Below are 18,869 nucleotides of genomic sequence, written 5' to 3' on the forward strand. Positions count from 1 at the left end.
AGAAGAAGAAGGGTCAGTAGAGTAACAGTGGAAAACGAACAGCAAAAACAGCAATTTCAACCGCACAAATACCCCAAAAATACACTCAAAGGCAGCCCGGAATGTTTTGTTAAAACCCAACAGCACAATCAACACCCGAAAGACCCAACTGAACTTGAACTTAAACCAAAGCTGAACTAATAGATCGCAGAAGAAGTTCATGCAAATTGAAATCAAACTGAGATGTCGACTTCAACTACTAAACTCGAAACTGAATCGAAAAATTCAATGGAATAGTGTTTTTGTTGTTTTGGTTGTCAAATATTTTTAAAACTCTTTTAAGTCTCAAGTGATATCTCTATTCTATCTCTTCTCCCCAGTTCTCCCTGCCCTCTCTTATATATCCTTATAGAAAGGAAGAAAAACTACCTTTAAGGACAGGCTGCCCAGGGCTTAAAATAAGCCTTAAAGGCTGTCATCTCCACTTAGGATTGTCTAGGCATGGGGTTACTTCTACTTTAAACTGTTGAAGTTCATAAAGGCAGTGGATACCCTTCTGTACAGCAGGTTCCACTACCATTCTCATGTGCATCTTCAGCCTTTTATTATTAAACTCACCTTACACCTAACTTCTCATCTGTAAAGATGTTAGCCAATGTGTATTTGCACTAGATTATTCTAATGGTTCAACCATACTCCAAACTGACAGTCCACTTAACTCAAGGTCCTAAAATTTTCATTAAAATTACAGCTATAACCAATCCTTAAGTGGTTCTTGATTCAAATTGAACAAACTACAAACAGCTACATTTAATTGGATTCAAACAAAACTTCTGCAGAAAACAAACAACACGAGTCAAATTAATACCATTCCAAACTGGAACTAACTGACGACATATATCGAATCGACTACGCGAATTACAACCACACAATTAATAGCTGATAACCAAACTTGAACAAGCACATTTTATGATTTCATGTTGACAGGCACGGGGATTTGTGGGAAACTTAACTGATTGACGGAACTTATTCGACTCGATTACACAAATTGTAATTATACGTAATAAACACACAGAAACCAATTCGATCAAATAAAGATCTGGGTGAGATGGACAGAATAGTTTACACAAGAAAATAGATCAAATTGACATTTAAACATATGAACAAACAATAACAAAACAAACAACGTGGAATCAACAAAGAAAAGAAGGAGAAATACCTTAAAGGGTTAAAAATCAGACTGCCCTGTCTCGGATTTTGAATCGAACCTCTTTTGGGGTTGAACGGACTTTAATCGAATTGTTCTCAACTGAGAACACTTCGATTAAAGTCTATTAGACCCCAACCTTCTTGTTTAAACGGACAAAAACTCGGATTCTGGATTTCTAGGGTTCTTAAGGCGGATTTGGGATTCAGGTTTTTCTAGTTAGATTCGGACCAAACCAAGCTTGGTTTGGTCACGAGGGAGGTCACGGGAGTACCTGGCATGGATTTGGGGTGGTTTGGCATGGGTTGGGGTCCAGCTCGAATCTTGAAATGAAGATTCGAGACGGTGGGGGAAGATTCAAGACCCACGACTTGTGGATCCGTGTTCAGGGGGTCGAGGTGCCCTAGGGGTGTTAGTCTAGGGGTCACCGGCATTGTTGCCACTGGGTTTACGGTGAGAGGAAAGCGGGGCGGCGCTAGGGTTCTAAGGGGTTTGTGTTTGGTAAGGGAGACAAAGATGGGGGAGGGGGGTCTGGCTCGGGGGTGCGGGGTGAGGAATGAGGAATTATATACGGGGTGGGTTGTTTGATCCTGGCCGTTGGATCAAGTGGGATAAATGGCCAGGATCCTTTCGTCAATGGGAACGATGTCGTGTGGTTTAAAACGTGAGACTGGGTCGGTCTCAAACGGGAACGGGTCGGGCTATGAGGTGTGTTTAGGACCGTGGGATCGAGGGAGATGAACGGCTCAGATCAAAGCTCCCGAAACGACGTCGTTTCGTTCGTCTGAGGGGCTGGGCCAAGGACTGGGCCAATGTATAGCTTTGGGCCTGATTTTCTTTGGTTTGACATGAGCCCAAATCCGGGTTTTCTTCAATTTAAACTCCTTTCTTTTCTTTTTTTTTAATTTCTAAATAAAATTCCTAACTAAATTGTAAAATCAAAATAAAACTATACTAATATTAATTACTACTTAAACAACAATTATCACACATATTAACATTTAATTAAAATAAAATCACTCAATGACAACAAAAATAGAATAAAAGATGCGTATTTTTGTGGCTTTTCCTAAAACTAAATTATGGTTTGATTAATTCCTAATAGTAGAACGATATCCTAAAATTACACGCGACACATATATTTTTTATATTTTTATTTGACAAAACTAAAACAATCACAGATAAAACTACAGACAACTAACAAAATGCCACGTAAATTCAAAAAATTGTACAACAAAACCATTTGTTTTTATTTTTCGATTTCTTTTGGAGCAATTATAACGTAGACAAAAATCACGTGCTCACAGCTGCCTCTCTTTGTTCGAAAACATGCGAGGTTTTCATGCAAAGATAAAATGAGCGGATATGAGCGATTTTTGCCTCGTTGGACTACTCCGTGTGAAGCACATTTTTGAAAGATTTGACCGAATCTTTGCTTCAAAGATTTCCTACATATCCTGGGCTAAACAGGAATCAGGTCAATGTAGTATGGGAAACTTTGGTAGCTGGGACTACCATGGGATTGCAACGCTTGCTGTTACTGCTGTCGCTGTTGCCACTACTGCTTTACTGACCTTCTTATTACAACCAAAGGAAATTGAAAACTGAAATAACTACTTATGTCTGTCAACCGCTAGTTACAAGATTCCTATCTATAACTCTTTTGCAACTTGATCTTGGGTCTTAGCTGATTCTACTTGTAGACTTCGATCTGAATCTTGATGCTCGCAACTTGTAGGTGCTTGTTTATTTCTGCAGTATTGAGTGAAACGGGATTGGCGGAGCTCGGGAATTTGATCCAATTTTTGAGCGACCTGCCCTTTGTTTGTTCCAATATGTGGGAACATCTTCTTTTTTGTTCTTTTTTTTCCTCTTTTCTTTATTCTGGATTGAGACTCATCCCGTAGGTCGTCTCGATCCATGCACCTCGAGGTCAGACCTTCTGAGACAACAAAACAAATGAACGAAATTTTCTGCCCCAGTTTCACTAGGAAAATTTTGTGAGTTAATTGTCATGAAAACTTACAGCACTGATAAGGGGATTGGAAAAAACTCTAGTTTACAAAGCGCAACTCAGGGATTGGAGCCCTAATGTCGCAAAGAATAAAAATGTACAACTCAGGGATTGGAGCCCTAATGTCGGCTAAAGGAAGGTTGCTCAACTCAGGGATTGGCGCCCTAATGCTGGCTAAAGGAAAATCGCTCAACTCAAGGATTGGAGCCTTGATGTTGGCTAAAAGAAAGTTGCTCAACTCAGGGGTTGGAGCCCTAATGCTGGCTAAAGGAAAAAAGCTCAACTCAGGGATTGGAGCCCTAATGTCGGCTAACTGGAAAAAATCGCTCAACTCAGGGATTGGAGCCCTAATGCTGGCTAAAAGAAAGTCGCTCAACTCAGGGGTTGGAGCCCTAATGTTGGCTTAAAGAAACTCACTCAACTCAGGGGTTGGAGCCCTAATGCTGGCTAAAAGAAAATGCTCAACTTAGGTATTGGAGTCCTAATGTCGGCTAACTGGAAAAATCGCTCAACTCAGGGATTGGAGCCCTAATGCTGGCTAAATGGAAAAATGCTCAACTCAGGGATTGGAGCCCTGATGTTGGCTAAAGAAAATTGCTCAACTCAGGGATTGGAGCCCTAATGCTGGTTAAAGGAAAAACGCTCAACTCAGGGATTGTAGCCCTAATGTCGGCTAAATGTTAAACTGCTCAACTTAGGGATTGGAGCCCTAATGCTAGCTAAATGGAAAAATGCTCAACTCAGGGATTGGATCCCTGATGCTGGCTACAGAAAATTGCTCAACTCAGGGATTGGAGCCCTAATGCTGGCTAAAGGAAAAACGCTCACCTCAGGGATTGGAGCCCTAATGTCGGCTAAAGGAAAACGCTCAACTCAGGTATTGGAGCCCTAATGTCGGCTAAAAGAAAAATGCTCAACTCAGGGGTTGGAGCCCTAATGTTGGCTAAAGGAAAGTTGCTCCACTCAGGGATTGGAGCCCTAATGCTGGCTTAAAGGAAAAAATGCTCAACTCAGGGATTGGAGCCCTAATGTTGGCTACAGAAAATTGCTCAACTTAGGGATTGGAGACCTAATGTTGGCTAAAGGAAAAACGCTCAACTCAGGGATTGGAGCCCTAATGTCGGCTAAAGGAAAACGCTCAACTCAGGGATTGGAGCCCTAATGTCGGCTAAAAGAAAAATGCTCAACTCAGGGGTTGGAGCCCTAATGTTGGCTAAATGGAAGTTGCTCAACTCAGAGATTGGAGCCCTAATGCTCGCTAAAGGAAAAACGCTCAACTCAGGGATTGGAGCCCTAATGTCGGCAAACAGGAAAAACACTCAACTCAGGGATTGGAGCCCTAATGTCGGCTAAAAGAAAAATGCTCAACTCAGGGATTGGAGCCCTAATGCTGGCTAAAGGAAAAACGCTCAACTCAGGGATTGGAGCCCTAATGTCGGCTAACAGGAAAAACGCTCAACTCAGGGATTGGAGCCCTAATGTCGTCTAAAAGAAAAATGATCAACTCAGGGATTGGAGCCCTAATGTCGGCTAAAGGAAAATGCTCAACTCAGGGATTGGAGCCCTAATGTAGGCTAAAAGAAAAATGCTCAACTCAGGGGTTGGAGCCCTAATGTTGGCTAAAGGGAAGTTGCTCAACTAAGGGATTGGAGCCCTAATGTCGACTAACAGGAAAAATGCTCAACTCAGGGGTTGGAGCCCTAATGTCGGCTAAAAGAAAAATGCTCAACTCAGGGATTGGAGCCCTAATGCTGGCTAAAGGAAAAACGCTCAACTCAGGGATTGGAGCCCTAATGTCGGCTAAAGGAAAACGCTCAACTCAGGGATTGGAGCCCTAATGTCGGCTAAAAGAAAAATGCTCAACTCATGAATTGGAGCCCTAATGCTGGCTAAAGGAAAAATGCACAACTCAGGGATTGGAGCTCTAATGTCGGCTAAAGAAATTTGCTCAACTCAGGGATTGGAGCCCTAATGTTGGCTAAATGGAAAAATGCTCAACTCAGGGATTGGAGCCCTAATGTTGGCTAAATGGAAAAATGCTCAACTCATGGATTGGAGCCCTAATGCTGGCTAAATGGAAAACTGTTCAACTCAGGGATTGGAGCCCTAATGTTGGCTAAAGGAAAAACGCTCAACTCAGGGATTGGAGCCCTAATGTCGGCTAAAGGAAAACGCTCAACTCAGGGATTGGAGCCCTAATGTCGGCTAAAAGAAAAATGCTCAACTCAGGGGTTGGAGCCCTAATATTGGCTAAAGGGAAGTTGCTCAACTCAGGGATTGGAGCCCTAATGCTGGCTAAAGGAAAAACGCTCAACTCAGGGATTGGAGCCCTAATGTCGGCAAACAGGAAAAATGCTCAACTCAAGGATTGGAGCCCTAATGTCGGCTAAAAGAAAAATGCTCAACTCAGGGATTGGAGCCCTAATGCTGGCTAAAGGAAAAACGCTCAACTCAGGGATTGGAGCCCTAATGTCGGCTAACAGGAAAAACGCTCAACTCAGGGATTGGAGCCCTAATGTCGTCTAAAAGAAAAATGCTCAACTCAGGGATTGGAGCCCTAATGTCGGCAAAAAGAAAATGCTCAACTCAGGGATTGGAGCCCTAATGTCGGCTAAAAGAAAAATGCTCAACTCAGGGGTTGAAGCCCTAATGTTGGCTAAAGGGAAGTTACTCAACTCAGGGATTGGAGCCCTAATGTCGGCTAACAGGAAAAATGCTCAACTCAGGGGTTGGAGCCCTAATGTCGGCTAAAAGAAAAATACTCAACTCAGGGATTGGAGCCCTAATGCTGGCTAAAGGAAAAACGCTCAACTCAGGGATTGGATCCCTAATGTCGGCTAACAGGAAAAACGCTCAACTCAGGGATTGGAGCCCTAATGTCGGCTAAAAGAAAAATGCTCAACTATTGGATTGGAGCCTTAATGCTGGCTAAAGGAAAAATGCTCAACTCAGGGATTGGAGCCCTAATGTCGGCTAAAGAAAATTTCTCAACTCAGGGATTGGATCCCTAATGTTGGCTAAATGGAAAAATGCTCAACTCAGGGATTGGAGCCCTAATGTTGGCTAAATGGAAAAATGCTCAACTCATGGATTGGAGCCCTAATGCTGGCTAAATGGAAAACTGTTCAACTCAGGGATTGGAGCCCTAGTGCTGGCTAAATGGAAAAATGCTCAACTCAGGGATTGGAGCCCTGATGCTGGCTTACAGAAAATTGGGGATTCTAACTAACCCTCTTTCTTGAGTTTTCTTCTTACTTCTTTTTTTTGTTTTTATTATTATTATTTTTTGTTTAGCAAAATGCAGTAGAGAATTTTGGGGAAACTTCCCTTTTGGGTAGATTCCTTATTGCAAAGCTGTTTCTTGCATTCACGTATTTCTTTTATTTTTGGGCGACACCTGCTTCTTGCACGGTTGCTTTGGATCACATCTGTTTCAATTTTCCAAACAAAGAACAATTGTCAGTTTGAAAATGGTGGTTGGTTCGGTGACCTTGATTGTTCCAATTGCTTTGTTGCATCCTTATTCCTGTTGAGAAACTATGCCATTGATTGGATTCACAAGCGAAACCCTTTTAAACTTCTCAGACTCGCATTCCCGGATCTGTGATGATTTGCCCATGTAAGGCTTTGGTTCTTCCATCCCATTCTGCTTGGGGATTTTTACCGAGGCAGACTCAGTGGGGATTTTTATTGGGGAGACTCTGTGGGGATTTGTACAAGGCAGACTCGTTGGGGATTAGCTGGGGCAGACTCTTTGGGGATTTTTACAAGGGGAGACTTTGTGGGAATTTTCACAAAGGGAGACCCTGTTGGGATTTGTACAAAGGGAGACCCTGTGGGGATTTGTCGATTTTTTTTTGTGTGGGTGTGTGTGGATTTACTTCGAAGTCAACCAACATCATGATCAATCGGGACTGGACAGACGTACCACTGAAGCGGGGTATTTACTTCTTACTAAACGAAGCTCCGTGAAACCGGTCCTGCCACCTATTCTTTCCAGTATATTTGGAATTTGAGGTTAAAATGAAAGGGATTCAAAGAAAGGTAAAACAAAGAGCGGAGAAAACAAATTTAAAAAGAGAAGTGTCCTTTTCGGGACAGGAAAGACTTATCTGAGGAAACATGTTGACTTTAAATTGACATGACATGCTTTTTGGACTGGATGCCCGACCTTCACGAACTTGCATTTCTTCATGAACCAAAATGGATCTATGTTTCCAAACCAGTGGAACCTTGCCAAGACTTTTTGAGGTGGAATCATCTTTTCGGCCGACAACGCCCTTTGCGGGTTTTCGCCAGTCGACCTCTCTCATTTCTCTTCTTGTTGTCACTTGATAGCACTCTTTGCGAGTTTTTACTAAACAAGATCTCTCATTTTTGATTTCTCTGCTCCCGTCGTCTCACGGTGCCCGAAGGTTTTCACCGACAAGACTCTATCGTTTTATTTCTCTCAATTTGAATGTGCCGGCCTCCAATCATGATGTCTCTCGGCTTCCCCTGCCTTTGGCAATTGATCCAAAGGACTTGTGTTTGGTAAAGGAATTGTAGATGAAACTACAACTTTTAAACCATTTGGTGTGCCCCAGTTTCAACTTTAGGGTAAATTGGATTTTATTTTTGGTGTGACTGAACCCCAGAGAGAGGCTGCCTACGTATCCTTTCGGAATCAAGTCAGACGTAGTTCAGGCTCAATCAATGTTTTTTTCTTTGTGGTAGCCAAAGAAATGTAACCGGCTCAAAAGGGCTTGTAGAGAGAGTTGATAGTGTTTGGGTAGTAGGAATAAAACCTTCATCATCTCAAACGTGCCAAGACCACTGAAGTAAAACTCAGACATAATATCTTTTGACGGCTTCCGCATTCACTGCTGTTTAAGGATCATTTCCTTCAATATCACCCAGATACAATGCTCCTCTCGGCAATATCTTGCTGATGATGAATGGGCCTTTCCAATTAGGAGCAAATTTTCCTTTCTTCCTGGTGATGTGGCAGAATGCACCTTAATACCAGCTGCCCTACTTCAAAATTCCTGGGTCGTACTTTCTTGTTGTAAGCACGAGCCATTCTATGTTGGTACAACTGTCCGTGACAAACCAATGACGTCCATGCCCCAAGCAACAAATGGCCAAGGTGCAGACATGGGATGTAGTTCTGTGGGAGGTACATGAATCAAATCACCGTGCACCTGACACTGATGACACTTTCGAACGAAGCTAAAACAGTCCTTTTCCATGGTCATCCAGTAATAACCCGCTCGAAGGATTTTCTTTTCCAAAACATACCCGTTCATGTGGGGCCCGCATACTTCTGCGTGTACTTCATGCATGATCCTTCCTGCCTCCTCGGCGTCAACACATCTTAACAAATTGAGGTCCGGGGTCCTTTTATACAATACCTCGCCGCTCAAAAAGAAACCACCTTCATGTTGCCTAATAGTTCTATTTTGATCTCCAGTAGCATGTTCGGGGTATTCTTGTGTCTTCAAGAACCTCTTGATATCATGGTACCATGGCTGGGTACTTGATCCTGGCTCGACTACATTACAGTAACCATGTATTTCCCTGATTTGGATTTCCAAGGGATCGACGTGGGCGTTGCCTGGGTAGGGTAACATTGAAGCTAAGGTGGAAAGTGCATCCGCTAGTTCGTTGTGACAACGCGGGATATACCTGAACTTTATCGATTTGAATCGCTTGCCTAGATCCTTCACGTGCTGTCGGTAAGGGATAAGCTTGACATCCCGAGTTTCCCATTCACCTTGGGCTTGCCGGATAATCAGGTCAGAGTCCCCCATAATCAATAAATCTTCAACATCCTGATCGATCGCCATATGCATGCCCATGATGCAGGCTTCATATTCAGCTGTATTGTTCATGCAAAAGAAGCGTAGCCTAGCTGTAGCAGGATAGTGCTGGCCAGAGGGTGAGATCAAGATTGCCCCAATTCCTACACCTTTGGCATTTACGACCCCATCGAAGAACATCTTCCAAACATGAGCGTTTTTCGAGCTACTTCTATGGTGTTTATTTCTTCATCTGGAAAAAAAGTATTCAATGGTTGGTATTCCTCATCAACTGGGTTTTCGGCCAAATGATCCGCTAACGCCTGGGCTTTCATCGCCATGCCGGTGACATAGACTATGTCAAATTCAGTAAGCAAGATTTTCCACTTGGCCAGTCTTCCAGTAGGCATTGGTTTCTGAAATATGTACTTCAAAGGATCCAACCTGCTTATGAGGTAAGTAGTGTGAGATTGGAGATAATGTCTCAATTTTTGAGCGACCCACGTCAAAGCACAACACGTTCTTTCCAGCAAAGTGTACTTAGCCTCGTAGCTGGTGAATTTCTTGCTCAAGTTATAGATCGCCTGCTCTTTCTTTCCGGTTATGTCATGTTGCCCGAGGACGCAACCAACAGAATTTTCCAAGACTGTCAGATACAAGAACAGGGGTCTCTCTGGCTCTGGTGGGACCAAAACTGGGGGATTTGAAAGATATTATTTGATCTTGTCAAAAGCTTCTTGACACTCAGCCGTCCATTTGATCGCTGCATCCTTCCTCAATAGCTTGAATATGGGCTCACATGTGCTAGTCAGCTGGGCAATGAATCGACTGATATAGTTTAACCTGCCCAATAGACTCATCACGTCTTTCTTCGTTCTTGGAGGAGGTAGATCTCGGATAGATTTTATCTTTGTTGGATCTAACTCGATACCTCTCCTACTTACTATGAAACCCAAATTCTTGCCTGATGGGACTCCGAAGGTGCATTTAGCCGGTTTCAGCTTCAAGTCATACTTTCTCAGCTTCGTTCTTGGACTTAACTATCACGTCGTCCACATACACCTCTATCTCTTGATGCATCATGTCATGAAAAATGGCAATCATGGATCTCATGTAAGTTTCCCCAGCATTCTTCAGACCGAATGGCATAACCCGATAACATTAAGTACCCCAAGGTGTAGTGAAGGCAATTTTCTCGGCGTCTTCTTCATCCATCAACACCTGATGATATCCAGCGTAACAATCTACGAAGGACTATATCTCATGTTTGGCACAATTATCAACAAGGATGTGGATGTTGGGCAATGGGAAATTGTCTTTGGGACTCGCCCTGTTCAAATCTCGATAATCCACACACACCCGAGTCTTTCCATCTTTTTTCGGCACTGGAACTACATTCGCCAACCACGTGGTATACTGGACTACCCGAATTACTCATGTTTTCAACTGCTTGGTGATTTCTTCTTTAATTTTATCACTGACATCAGTTTTGAACTTTCTCTGCTTTTGTTGAACTAGAGGACAATCAGGGTGAATTGGTAATTTATGCACCACTAGATCAACACCTAATCCTGGCATGTCATCGTATGACCAAGCAAACACATCTTTAAATTCAAAAAGGAGTTGAATTATCGCGTCTCGCGTTTTCTTGTCCATGTGAATGCTTATTTTGGTCTCTCGGATTTCTTCAGGAGTTCCCAAATTAACCGGTTCAGTGTCATTCAGATTCGGCTTAGGTTTATTCTCAAAGTGTTCCAATTCTCGATTTATTTCCCTAAAAGCCTCTTCTTCGTCATATTCCGGTTCGTGGTTCATTATTTCACAATTAAACAGCTCGTTGTGATCTGGGTGTGAAGTCCTCAAGCATGTCATATTATTTAAAGCCGCATTATTATAACTGAAAGGAAAAAATAAAGGAAAAATAGCAAAAATCAGAATAAAGGAAAAAATGAGGAAATACTGATTTTTATTCCATGGAATTTGGAAGATAACAAGGTTTATAATTCAGGAATTCAAAACAAGAAACTAAAGGAAAAACATCCGAGTTACATCCTAGGATAACTCGTGATGCAGGAAAGGTGGCAGAACAGGTCTACCCGGACTCCTGCCTAGTTGGGAACAGTGTGGCCTCCCAATTTCGAAGCTTGGCATTTGGCCCCACATATAACATTTTAGCGGTGCTTGTGCCTTCTCCCGGTTGAACCATGTGAGCTTCGTAGAGCATTCCTCTCATTGCCCCACATATTTCCTCGATCTCTTCGGCCGTGAAAACCTCGTCGTCTTCTTCTTCGATGTATTTCGGTCCAACGAAAGTCTCGTATAAATTTGGCAATGGTCGAGGCAGCTTCCAACTCTCATTTTTCCTCTTCCTTGCCCACTCTTCATCTTTTGGAGTGGGTTGAAAACCTATCCCAAAAAGTTTCTTAGTGGAAGGCAAGGTGATGGGTTCCGTTATTCCTTGTAGCGTTCGTTTAAGCCCCTTCCCTGGCCTGAATCCATGTCGGATCATTTCTTTAGCCACCATGATTGAGGCGTTGGACAGGAAAGGTTGGGGGCAAGGTCTTCCTTCTTCATACTGCTCCGCTAACACAACTTCGAAAGTCTGATAAACCGTGTGCTCACTCCCTTCCCTTGCTTCAAGATATGTGATGGATGGGTCCCAATAAATAAACTGTTCGTCTTCTCCGTGGACCACAATTTTCCGATCTTCGTATTCAAACTTCACCATTTGGTGAAGAGTGGAAGGTACAGCCCCTGCCACATGAATCCAAGGTCTGCCGAGGAGAAAATTGTAAGACGTATTCATATCAAGTACCTGGAAAGTTATTTCGAACTCCAACTGTCCTATAGTCAACACCAAGTCTATTTCCCCGAGGGTGTCCCTATTGACGCCATCAAAAGCCCTTACACAGACATTATTGGGGCGAATTCTTCCAGTCCCAATTTCCATTCTTTGCAACGTGGAGAGCGGAGAAATGTCAACACCTGAACCTCCATCCAACATTACACACTTGACGTAGTAGTCTTTACACTTAACTGTCAGATGTAAAGCTTTGTTGTGAGCCGCTCCCTCTGGAGGTAAGTCGTTCTTGCTGAAAGAAACCTGATTAACTGCGAAGAACCTTTCCGTCACCCGTTCCAGTTGTTCAACTGAAGTCTTAGCCGGTATGTACACTTCGTTCAGGGTCTTGAGCAAGATCTTCTGGTATTCGGCCGACCTCATCAGCAGAGATAACATAGACACTTGCTCGGGGCACTTGCGTAACTGATCCACCACATCGTAGTCGGGCATTTTCATCTTTTGGAAGAAAACTTCCGCTTCTTCAACGCTTACAGGCTTCTTGGGTGGGAAGCGTTTCCGTGTGGCGTTGTTTAACTCTTGAGTGTTTGAAGATCTTCCAATGAAAGTATTCTCCGGAAGTTCCCCCGTGACTTCTCTACCTTTGTACGTAACCAATGTTCTTTGATAGTTCCACGGTACTGCGGACGGGTCTGTCATTGGCTTCTGTGGTACGCGTACGATTACCACTGGCTCATTCAGCCGAGGTGTTTGAATCGTCCCCCGAACCACATAGGCCCCTTTCGGTACGTACATTAGTTTTGCCCTTTTGACTTCGAATCTCTGCGGCTTCTCTGCTCGACCTCGTGGAACGTAAAGAACTTTATTCCTCGCAGGCACCATCGTTACTGTCTCTGTCTCAACCTTCTCTTCAAGCTCAACCTTGACAGCACTAGTCTTCTTTTCCCCTTTCCCTAGCTTCGGGGCGGTTTTAGGCTTTTTCCCTGCATCGACGATGGCGATTATAGCTTTTAAGGCAGGATCAAACTCTTTGTCCTCACAAATCATTCCAATCAACGGCCCGTTATTGTGAGCGGGCAACGGATTGTTAGTCACATTTGGGACCTCTTCGTCCCTCAATACTATCTTCCCCTGCTCTATTAAGTTCTCAACCACCCTTCTCAAAGTCCAACAATCATTTGTATCGTGCCCTTCTGCTCCCGAATGATAAGCACACCTAACGCCGTCTTTGTAAGCAGGTGATGACGGATTGTGTCTTGTTTGAGGGACTGGCTGCAGGAAACCCATCTAGACTAGCTTTGGGAACAAGGCAGAATACGGTTCACCAATGGGTGTGAAAGTTCGTCTTCTAGGTGGTTCCTGAGGGCGGAAGTTATTTTGAGGTGGCTGTGGATTATAGTGGTTCCGGTAAGGAGGCTGATTTCTGGGAGGTGGAGTTGGGCCTCGATTGCCTTGCTGTGGTGGATGGACATAGGGCTGGGTATTCATGACCATGTAGGGTTGAGGAGCATAAGTCACATTTTGGTGGGGGTAGTAATGCTGTGGGGTTCTTTCTGGAAAACGGGGCCTAGGATTACAATATTCCCTCGCTTCTGATGTTGCCATGGACGTTTCTTCCTTTTTCTTTCCTCTTGCCATTCCTCCGGACCTGCTTTGGACGGCTTGGGAGGTTGACCTTATGGCTGCCTGACTTAAGATTCTACCCGTCTTCAAACCATTCTTTACCATCTCCCCGATCTTGATTGCTACTGCAAAAGGCTTTCCCATGGCTGACATCATATACTGGAAATAGTCTGATTCTTGAGCCTGGAGGAAAGTAGTGACCATTTCTATCCCGTCCATGGGAGGTTTTACCCTTGATGCTTGTTCGCGCCATTTATAGCATATTCTCTGAAACTTTCCGAAGGTTTCTTCTTTAAGTTTGACAGAGAATTTCTGTCCGGTGCGATGTCAATATTATACTGAAATTGTCTCACAAAATCTCTGGCGAGATCATCCCATATATGCCATCGAGATATGTCTTGGTCCATATACCACTCTGAGGCTATTCCTACCAGACTTTCTCCGAAGTATGCCATCAACAATTCTTCTTTGCCGCCGGCTCCACGCAATTGGTTGTAATACTTCTTGAGATGAGTAATGGGGTCGCCGTGCCTGTCATACTTCTCAAACTTTGGTGTTTTGAAACCCACGGGTAGGTTCACGTGAGGGAACATGCATAGATCGGTATAGGAAACACTCTTCTGCCCGCTTAAACCTTGCATGTTTTTCAAACTCTGCTCGAGGCTCCTCATTCTTTTTGCCATCTTATCTTGTTCGGAAGCTTTGGGGTTTTGATCTTGCCCAGGTGCAAACTCGTATTGAGGTTGTTGAGGCTGAGTGCTGGTGGTGAACCGAGTTGGTTCCAGTGAGAAGGATGGTGCTTGAAATGTGAATGAGGATGAGTCAAAATTCGGCCTGTGTGTAGCGGGTTGTGCCACGATTGGACAGGGAGGTGCAGTGAATATGTTCGTAGCTACATCTGTTGTTGACATCCGGGGATAAGAATCAGAGGGTGATCCAGCAGAGTGGGCTGAAATGGCCGGGTACCCGAATGAGATAGTTGGATAGCTTATGGGGACGTTGGAAGTCCCACTTATCCTGGAGAACAACTTAGGGAACCCAGGGATTACACTTGGTGGCTCTTTTCCGTTATTCCAGTCATCCAACATCTCCAACATGCGGAGTCGCAGGATTCTGTTTTCCTCAGCAGTTGCTGACTCGGGAGTCGGGACGGCCGAGATTGAACTCTCCTCGGAGACGAGAATTGTCGGCAAAGGAATTTCCGAAGACATCTCTATACTTCCCTTTGATCTTGTGAAGTAAGTGTGAATACTCCATCTCGACTTAACGACGGGAAACTGAACACTCCCTTTTGACCTCGTGAAGTATGAATGTGAGGCCAGACCTCCACCGAACCAAACAACCTTTTCTAAAAACCTGGAACTTAGCAGCAAGCAAACGGTTAGTTTGAAACAAATAACAGATAGGTAATCTCACGTTGGGGCGTGATGCACCTATACAGTTAAGTGAATTTCTACATTTTTGCAACGAAGACATGCGTCATTCCGGCTTCTCTTTAGGATTCCCTTTATTTATCATGTTTTTTTTTATTTTTTTTTATTTTATTATTTCCTATTATTATTGTTTTCATTATTTGCAGTTAAAAATGTGACCAGATCCGATAAGGATTTCCTACGTATCACGATGCCGCGTGAATCAGATCATTACGCAGTTCAAAATAGACGAGCGTAAAAGAAGCACACATTTTATTACTGAAACAATCTATTACAAACTAACATTTTTGAAAAAAAGGGAAAATAACAAGCCTTGAAATAAGTACAGACTCAACAAACTAATACACCCTGATGCGAAAAGACGGACAGAAGATGCTAAGACGGAAAATACAGACTCGACCTATGAATTCATTAAGGTTTCGAGAATTGGCGCCCGCGGGGCATCGTTCGGCCTCGCCGCGGTCTTAGGTGTGAGGTCCCTTTCAAGTTGTTCCAGCTCATGCATGGTCTACTTGACATAAATCATCACTGCCGAGAGAACGGTAATGCTGGTCATGTTTTCACATCGTAGACACCTTCTGATGATGGCATGGGCAATGGTCTTAATCTTATCCCTGGTTTGCCTCTTTTCTTTGAGTAGGCGCTCTATTTGATCATTACGGGCTGTCATAATCCGAGAATCCTGGAGGCATTGATTTTGCCACTGCTGAATTTCTACTTCCATTTGGGCTAAGAGCTTGTGGCAATGTCTATTTTCAGCTTCAAGGGTTCGGGTTTGCTCAAACGCTCTGTCCACCTTTCCTTTCAGATTGGAAATGGTTTGCTCGTGATCCCTTTTCAACTGCTGCAGGTACCGGTTACGCTTTTCTGTCCTTCTTACCCAGTGTGCTTCAAGTCCTGCTATGGTATTTTCAAGATTTTCTGACTCACTCCGGCACTCCCCAATTTCCATCCTTAAACCTTTTATTAATCGTTCATTCGACCGGCTCCTTTGCTGGTTATCAGTGTCTATCCTCATCTGTTTGATCTGGGCCCTGAGCATCTCATTTTCCTGAGTCAACCTGTTCTTTTCTCCTAGATCAGTATCAACTTGCACGTTGTGCTCATATTTTAAACCTTCAACTTGTTGCTTCAATTTGCTGATATCGGCACGATAGTCTCTTTCTTTTGCTAACCAATCCCACTGCTTTTGTGACGACTCGGTAAAATTCAGGATGTGGGGTCTTTTAGCCGGCCTTTCATGTTTAAGTTCTCTTCTGTACCACGCAAGGTAACCCGGCGCCATTTCACTTTTGGCCCAATCCTGCACACAAGTATTCGCTTTCAAATATTGACATTCATTCCAGATCTGGCGTATTTTTGCTTCAGGAAATTGTCAGTTAGGGCTAATCTCAATTGTTTGAGCACTAAGATCTTCTTCGTGTGGCACTATCTGGCATCTCCCGAGTTGTCTCAAGACTCGGTAGGGCGCGTAAGGTTGAATGCTCTTAAGTCCCATCAGTAGAAAGTGAGTTCTAGCTTCTGGCATATACATGACCTCATCAACAGGCAACCATCTCAGTGTCTACTGTATTTGCCTGGCAGTGAGTGTCTGAAAGAACGAAGTCCATGCCATAACTTTTTTGGGCAGACTGACCTCCTTGGTTCTTGTGTAAAACTCTTCTATGCAAGTTTTCTTCGAGGAACCATGACTCAAAAGCTCGGAACGATGGCAGAGATGTTCAGTCATCCATATTTGTAGCAGCAAGTTACACCCTTCGAAGAAATTCCCCCGGCTTTGCAGGCTGTGAGAGCTCGAAAGATATCAGATACCACCATAGGCGCGAGAGTACTTTCATTCTGAGTGAGCAAAGTACTGACTACCCCGGATATTTTCAGATCAATATTTCCGTCTTTCCTCGGAAATACCAGAAGGCCCAAAAATGTTATCATGAAAGCCACCTGTCTGTGATCATCCCACTTCTGACGACTACCTTTGCTGCATAGCTTGTAAATCGGATTACTGAATCCTCCTACATGACCATACCTGTCGTATATGAAGCATGGATTACAAAAACCGGCGGCCAAATCTGGGTTATGGACCGTCCTGGGTATTTTTAGTGAGTCTAGAAATCGATGCACCGTGACAGCTCTTGGGGCAACCAGGTATTTTTGCCTTAATGGAAGTTCAGCATTTCCGATGTACCCAGCCATTTCCTCCAGAGTCGGGGTGAGTTCAAAATCGGAGAAGTGGAAAACATTGTGCGCTGGGTCCCAGTAGGTAACCAAAGCTCTTATGATATCTCCCCGAGGCTGGATTTCCAATAAACCCGTGAGACCTTTCAGATATTTCTTGACCTCATCTTGCCCTTCAGCACCTAGATCATTCCACCATAGCCGGAACTTGACAGGGATTTTAGTCATTATCGAAAAGTGTTCATTTTGCATTGTGCTCATCCTGCACATTCATTAAGGTGACTTTAAGCAAAAAAGATTTGACTCAAAAATGTTTTGACTATATTTTTTATAAAGAAGATCCGATTTTCGAACACGGCCTTTCAGCACTTCGGGGATGAAAATTTTAAGGCTGTGAGGGTCAACCGATCAAAAACTTTAGAAGATGAGCGAAAGTGGCCGTTTATGCAAAATCAGCCTTCCGCCGTCCCTTTCGGGAACATTTGGCTATTTTCGACAAAAACAATCACTTGATTTGTTTATGACTCTTTTTTAGTAATGAACCAACATGGGGAACACGGCCTCACAGAGCCTCGGGGACGAGGATCCTAAGGCCGGTGGGCAATTTGGTCAGAAAAATAAAAATGACTAATAATGGCCGTTTGTGCAAAGTCAGCCTTCCGGTGTCCCTTTCGGAAACATTCGGCTATCCTTGACAAAACGGCATCACCCGACTCATTCATGACGAAATTAAAATTCTAACATTTTGGCTATTTTTGAAAAGGGGAGGTTGAACCCGATGAGGGTTGCCTACGTATCTCACACCTTGTGGGAATCAAACCGGCGTAGTTCGGGCTGATCAGAAATAGGGGAAACAAATAAAATCTTTTAAAGAAAAGGAGAAAAACTATTTTCTGGATTTTTATATATATATTTTATTTTTATTTTTTTGAAAAGAGACGAAGACTAAGGAAATATTTTGAATTTTAAACTTCTTTTCACTTTTTTTTTTGAAATTTCGAAGATCTTTTAAAGAGATACTACAAATGAAACAATATATTTTTGAATTTTGAATTTTCTCCCTTTTTTTTTACTTTTAAATAAATACTTTTTTTTGGAGTTTGAAAGTGATTAAAATGATTTTTTTTATATGTTTTTTTTAAATCAAACTAAAAGACAAATTTGGTTTTCATTTTTTTTTTTAGAAAATTCCGGCGAGGTTTTGATACTAATTGGACATTGGTTTTATTTTTCCAAAAAATAAGTAATTATCTCCCTACGCTGCTATTTTCTTTTTCTTTTTTTTAAAGTTTTTTTTTTAGAAACCGGTCAGCATGCAGAACTGAAGCAAATAAATGCGCAAAACAAACGGGATGCAGCAGGATGGTCTTTTCATTTCAGGTTGCCTGTCCTAGACGGACCCAACCCCTGTGTTGAGTCCCCTATGTCAAATGCAACATGATGCAAATAAGCGTTCCTACTAGGGATCCGGCATGAGGTTTTGTTATACTAGGTTTATAACCTGGGTATATGTTCTAGACTGTGTACCCGAGCGGACAACTCGAGTCGAGGAGGGGGCTACGTACCGGGGACCCGCGAGATCGTCCGGCTTTGTAACTTGTCCGGCCTCTTTCTTATTTCAGGTATTGACACTAACAGAATAGGGAGTCTCGACCAGCGAGCTTCTCCCCGGAGGTAAGAAGAGAAGGGTTTCGGCACAGTTTATATACAGTTCAGATAATATCAAAGCGGTAAAAGACAACATTTAACACGTTATGCCAAAACATGTAATAAAGATCAGATAATAAAGACAAATATAACAATTATTCTAAGCTCGAATTCTTGAACCCTGAACCAAAGGTTCTGGGTTAAATCCCCA

This window comes from Nicotiana sylvestris, chromosome 8 (genome assembly GCF_000393655.2).
Source record: "Nicotiana sylvestris chromosome 8, ASM39365v2, whole genome shotgun sequence".
Taxonomy (NCBI): Eukaryota; Viridiplantae; Streptophyta; class Magnoliopsida; order Solanales; family Solanaceae; genus Nicotiana; species Nicotiana sylvestris.